The sequence below is a fragment of the Galeopterus variegatus genome, unplaced genomic scaffold (assembly GCF_000696425.1).
Source record: "Galeopterus variegatus unplaced genomic scaffold, G_variegatus-3.0.2 Scaffold3594, whole genome shotgun sequence".
NCBI classification, from domain to species: domain Eukaryota; kingdom Metazoa; phylum Chordata; class Mammalia; order Dermoptera; family Cynocephalidae; genus Galeopterus; species Galeopterus variegatus.
This window is the reverse complement of record NW_007729705.1, coordinates 66,189-72,274: the sequence shown is the minus strand read 5'-3', so window position 1 is coordinate 72,274 and position 6,086 is coordinate 66,189. Positions and strand designations below refer to the sequence as shown.

The window sequence follows — 6,086 nt, the reverse complement described above, 5'->3', positions numbered from 1 at the left end:
CTGAAGAAGTGACCATTACAGTTCGCCTCATTCGTTCATTTGAGCATCGCAATTTCAAACCCGTAGTGTATCATGGCATTAATTTGGATCAAACCGTAAAGGAATTTATAGGATTTCTAAAGCAAGGTATGAGACGTTATACTCATTTTGTTTTGTTAAGTATTTAAAAAAAAAATAGTTGACTATGGCATTAATAATAATCTTTCAAAATACAAAAGTTCTTTGAAAGATGCTAATCTAGGTGCTAAGCCAGTGCTAGGCTAGTTCCTCGGCATCTGCAGAAGTGCCTCCCCCAAGGGAGTGTGCCCTCATCAGGGTTTGCTACCATCATGCTTGGCTTCTGCTGCTGCTTTTCTTTTTTTTTAATTAAAATATAAAAAGTAAGGTCTAGGTTTGCTTGTAGTGGGCTTATGTATTTGGAAGTTGATTAACAAGGGAGTGTAGTATAGCTAATTGTATTGCCCAGCTGAGCATATAGGACGCTTCCTGGGGAGTGTGGCAGGAAGGTTGCAGAGACCCATACAGCCAGGAAACCATTGTGGTCACAGAAGCAACCACCAGACTAGTGGTGCTGGTTTATCATTTTGAACTTAAAGTAGGCATGAAGTTAGTCTTCGTTTTGATAAGACCTTGATGGGTTTCTCACCTCTGTTTTTATTACTGAAGTGCTCCAATCATCAATGTTTGATGAAACATCTAGAATAAGCTTTTATTATTTTAACTGAAGTGTAATTTATATATGGTACAATAATATATAGATCCTAATGTATATTTCCATGAGTTTTGACAAATGTATCAGTTTATGTCCAGCTTAATTTTTTTACTTTGATGTAATTTCATACTCACAGAAAAGCTGAAAAGATAGGAATTCCTGGTTTCTCTCACACAGATTCCCCAAATGTTAATGTTTTGTTATATTTGTTTTATTCCTCTCACTCACTTTTTTCCCTTTCCCTCTCTCACTCTTCTTACCTCCCCAACCCTGTATTTTTTTTCTTTCCGAACCATTTAGAAATATATTCTTGATATAATTCCCCATTTCCCCTAAATATTTCAGTGTGTATTTCCTAAACACAAGGAATTCTGTTTCTCTGAGACAACCATAGTACAATGATCAAAATCGGGAACCGGACATTGAATCAATGCTATTATCTGATTTATAGTCCTTGTTGAGATTTTAATTGTACCAATAAGGTCTTTTATAACAAAAGAAAATCTGAGATCACACAATGCATTCAATTCCTTTAATCTGAAACACTTTCGGAGTCTTTTGTGGTGTTTCATCACATTGACAATTTTGCATAGCACAGGCTAATTGTTTTTCAGAATGCCCCTCAGTTGGCTTTGTCTGATGTTTTCTCACGGATTAGATTTAGGTTGTGCCTTTTGGCAGGAAAATTACAGAACTGAGTCATCTCAGTGCATCACGCCAGGAAGAGTCCCAATATGTGGTAACTTTGATCAGTCTGGTTAAGGTGGTGTCTGCCAGGTTCCTTCAATGTAAATTTTATTTTGTGGGTATATAGTCTGAGACTATTTGAACATCATGTTACTTCTCAAACTTTCATCCACTGGTTTAGCATTCTTTGATGATTTTTGCCTAAATCAATTATTATTATGATGATTGGCAAATGGTGATTTTTCTAATTCCATCTGTTATGTGTATTATTTGACTTTCTACAGCGAGGAAGAATTTTTGCGTACCTCCTTCCCCCATTTATTTAATCACTTGTTTATTTTACTATGAACTCATGGATTCTTACTTCATTCAAAGGGTTACAGTTTGTTATTATCATTATTTATTTTGGTGCGATAATATACCCATTTTGGCCTGTGGGACCCCGTTCAATCTGGCTCCTGCGTTTTTTTTCACGCCCCCATCATTCTTTGGGCACTTCCTTACTTTTTGGTACAAGATGTTCCAGATTCATGTTCTTTCCCTGCCCAGCCCTGGAGCCAATCATTTCTCTGAGGAGCTCTGATTCCATTACCGAAGAATGGTATTGGGAAACCAGGATTTTGGTTTATATATGTGCAGTGTAATGTGTATAGCTAACTTTAAAAAATGTAGTGACCTCAACATCTCACTTCCTGACTGACTTTGTAAATTTCCTAAGTTCTTCTCCCTCACCTTTTTTTTTTGATCCTGTATAATTTTGGATAGTGTTACTGCCCAGTATTACTTGAGTAAGGAGTAGGCAGAATATATAGATCCATGGAGAAGACAGAGTAGTTAATGTACTTGGTAGTGACTATTTAAAGATTTCATTAAAAAGACATAATTATTCATAAAGTAACTGAATTGGCTTATATAGAGTATAATTTTTATTGCCATGTTCTTAATTATTAGGGAGAAATTGAACCTTCGTATTAAGAGATAATGCTGTAGGGAAGGGAAAATAATTTTTTCTTCAGCCCTCATAAGTTCTTAGTTGGAAGGGACACCTGTAACAAAAGACAGATTAACAAGAAAAAAAACCCCAGAAGTTTATTAACATGTATGTATATTTCATATATACAAGGGCGAAACCTAGGGAATGAGAAATTTGCAAAGAGGTGGCTTTAAATTCTAGTTTATATGGTTCTTCAACAAAGAACAGTAAATTGTCAGAGAAGAGACAAGACAAAGGAAAAGGATTTTGAATCTCCAAGGGAGGCCGCTAGTGAGAAGGCAAATGAATGGCCCATACAGGATAGTTAGTGAAGCTTATTAATGTAGATTCCTCTGGTGCTGTCTCCAGACAGATAAGGGTCTAAAGTTGTTTTCAGTGGTTAACCTTTGTTCTCCCTGGTAGAGAGAGGAGCAGGATACCTTTTGTCTTTGTAAATCTATGTGCTGCTTTTAGGCAAACAAAGGGAGGGCACAGAGCTTTGCTTTCCTGCATCTGCTTTTTTATTTTTTCTTTGACGGTAAGGGGATTGCAACTGTTAACGAGTGCACCGGCGGCCTCATTAACAGCAACGCACTCACCCGAGTGAGCCACGGGGCCGGGGAAGGGGAAGATGTCCTCTCTCCAGGGTCACTGTGTTCTTTTCTTCCCAGGTACCATAGAATGCCTTCCCCAGCAGAGCAGTGGTACAGATCACAGCTAGATGTTCAGGCCTGCCTACTTACATCTTTCACCTGGGAGAGTAGTAACATAACCACTGCCTGTTTCAATTGTGCAGGTGGGGAAATGTGTTCCACTGACTAAAAGGTGAACTTTGGGGGAACAGACTTTTTTGAGTTGTGGATACTGTGCCCAAGCCTGTCTTTGTCATCTGATTTGAGGTCCTATGGAGTTCTGAAAGTTTGGTGGGCCACATATTTGCCTGTTATGAATTGTGTCCCATTGTTGATATATGGAGAATGAATGTTAATCAGATATTCTGATTACAAAGGTAACATATTATCTTCTATAGATGACTATTTTTCTAGATTCAGAATAGTATACAAACAAATTAGATAGTATAAGACTTTTAATTATTGCTTGATTTGGAAGCATTTCAATACTTCTTGATACTTCAGATCTTGCTTCTGAATGTAAAATTATCCCATATATGAAAAGGAAAAGAGCTGTGGAGGTTTTATCCAGCTTTCCAGTTCAGAATTCCTTCTTTATACCCTGTTAATCCTGGTGATATGTTACTTTGAAAAGCAGTCTATTCTATTGGGAGAATGCTAGAATAGTTAGAAAGACTTTCTTTATATCTTTTCATCTTTATGTGTTTCTTTATATCTAATACCCCCTTCAGTTTCCCATTAACATCTTTCATTAGTATGTTGTATTTGTTATAATTAACCAATACTGATACATATTATTAACTAAAGTCCACAGTGTATTCACATTTCCTTAGTTTTTACCTAATGTCCTTTTTTTGTTCTAGAATCCCATCCAGGACACCACATTACATTTTGTTGTCATGTCACCTTAGGCTCCTCTTGGCTGTGGCAGACTTTCCTTGTTTTTGATGACTTTGAAGTTTTGAGGAGTACTGGTCAGGTGTATTATAGGATGCTCCAGTATTGGAATTTGTTGGATATTCTTTTCATGATTAGACTGGAATTACGGGTTTTTGAGAGGAAGATCACAGAGGTAAAGTGTCACTTTTATCACATGATTTATGATTGTTGATGTTGACCATGATCATTTGGCTGCGTTCTTTTCATGATTAGACTGGAATTACGGGTTTTTGAGAGGAAGATCACAGAGATAAAGTGTCACTTTTATCACATGATTTATGATTGTTGATGTTGACCATGATCATTTGGCTGCAGTCATGTTAGGTTTTGCCATTGCAAAGTTACTCTTTGTTTCCTCCCTTGTCATACAGTGATTTTTGGAAGGAAGTCATGTGTATAGTTCACAATTAAAGAGTGGGGAGTTATGCTACCCTTCCTTTAGGGTGGAATATCTACATAATTTATAGGGAATTCTTCTGCATGGGAGATTTTATTTATTATTTTATTAATTTACTCAAATTGTTTTAGCTTTAGCCATCGAGAGCTGTTTCACTTGTCTCCTGTGCCCCTTTGATATATGCCATCTGTGTATGCATGTGTGTGTGCGTGTGTGTGTTGGGTACTTTCTTACTTTGTGGCACTATAGAATGCTCTGGGCTCATTTTGTATATTTCCTGTCCCAGGCCTCTAAAGGGTCTGATTCCTTTTATTGGAGAATGGGTATTAGATACCAAGATCTGGGTGTTCAGTGTGCTCATTTCTCCCGGGGTGTCACTTCTTTTAGGCTCTCTCAGCTGACAGAACAAAGAAATATATATTTATATACTAACTTGTGCTCATACTCATATCTATAAATATTTTTGTATGTAACTGTCTGTATTTATATGTTAAACATGAGTTTTTACTGTTTCCAACTCTAATCCATTATCACCTGGATCATTCTAGCTTCCTCTCCTTGCTTATCTATAAATTCCCATACCAACAGTGTGAATCCTGGCTCCCACCATCTGCTGTCCATTTACTTAGTTGTTTGATTCCTGTATACATGTATAACAGTGTACCCCCATGGGAAGCAAGTTGATATTAACTAGATTATAGTGCTTATGTGCAGTTCCTTTTGCCTTAGTCTTACAGAATCTATTCATTGCCAAAGTTATTTATGTCAGTCCTTTTTTTCTACCCTCTTTGGTAAGATTGTTTCATACATTTGTAATACATCTATATTCTCTTGTCTGGCATTCCTCTGTAAAGAAGCACTCCCCTGGTGCCTCTCTGTCTTTGAAAGGAGCAGGGTAATTTTGCAGTAGCAAAGTAATAGCACTTTATCATTTCATCGCATAGGGACTATTCCATGAACATGGTATTGAGGTGATGCTTTCTTGTTTGTACTACAAAATGTACTGTAGACTCTCTTGTTTAAATACCTAACTCCATAAATTTGAAATGCAAAATAATACTCTATTTTGTTTGGCTATGACATATGAAATGAGAGTGCAACAACAAAGAGGGTATGCTAACTTAAGGATAGTGGTTACTTCTAGGAAGAGAGAGGTAATGGGACTGGGGAAAGAGAGAAAGGTTTCAACTGTATTCATATTGTTTTATTTAATAAAAAAATAGTAAAGGATATGAAGAGTTATGACAGAGTTAAAATAAATATATATATATTTAACGTTTTGTTTTGTTTTTATTGGTTATGAATATTCATGGGATACAAAGCAAATTGTCACCATTCGTGCCTAAGATTTAATGGCCAGATCCATACTAGCAGAATGTACGTTACCACAAATTGTGATTATACCCCATGTCCCCCACCCAATTATCCCCTCAATGATACCTGACCTCCCTCCCCATCCCCCTTTCCCCACTCCACTTTGTATCCCTAGGTATGTTCTCTCCCTCTGCAAGTCCAACACACAACTGTGGTCTTTCTTTCCTTTCTTCTTTATCTCTTAGCTCCCACATATGAGAGGGTACATATGGTATTTATCCCTCTGTGCTTTGCTTATTTCACTCAACATAAGTTTCTCCAAGCTCATTTATTTTGTTGCAAATGGGAGAATTTCATTCTTTTTGATGGAAGAGTAGTATTCCATGGTGTATATATACCACATTTTCCTTACCCAATCATCCAGCAATGGAC

At 36.9% G+C, this 6,086-nt stretch overlaps 1 protein-coding gene across 1 annotated transcript in view; it reads left to right on the top strand.

The window, feature by feature from the left end:
* LOC103601110 (chromosome unknown open reading frame, human C2orf76) overlaps window positions 1-6,086 on the top strand; it is a 75,318-nt gene that overhangs the window by 38,202 nt on the left and 31,030 nt on the right. The window lies entirely within an intron of this gene.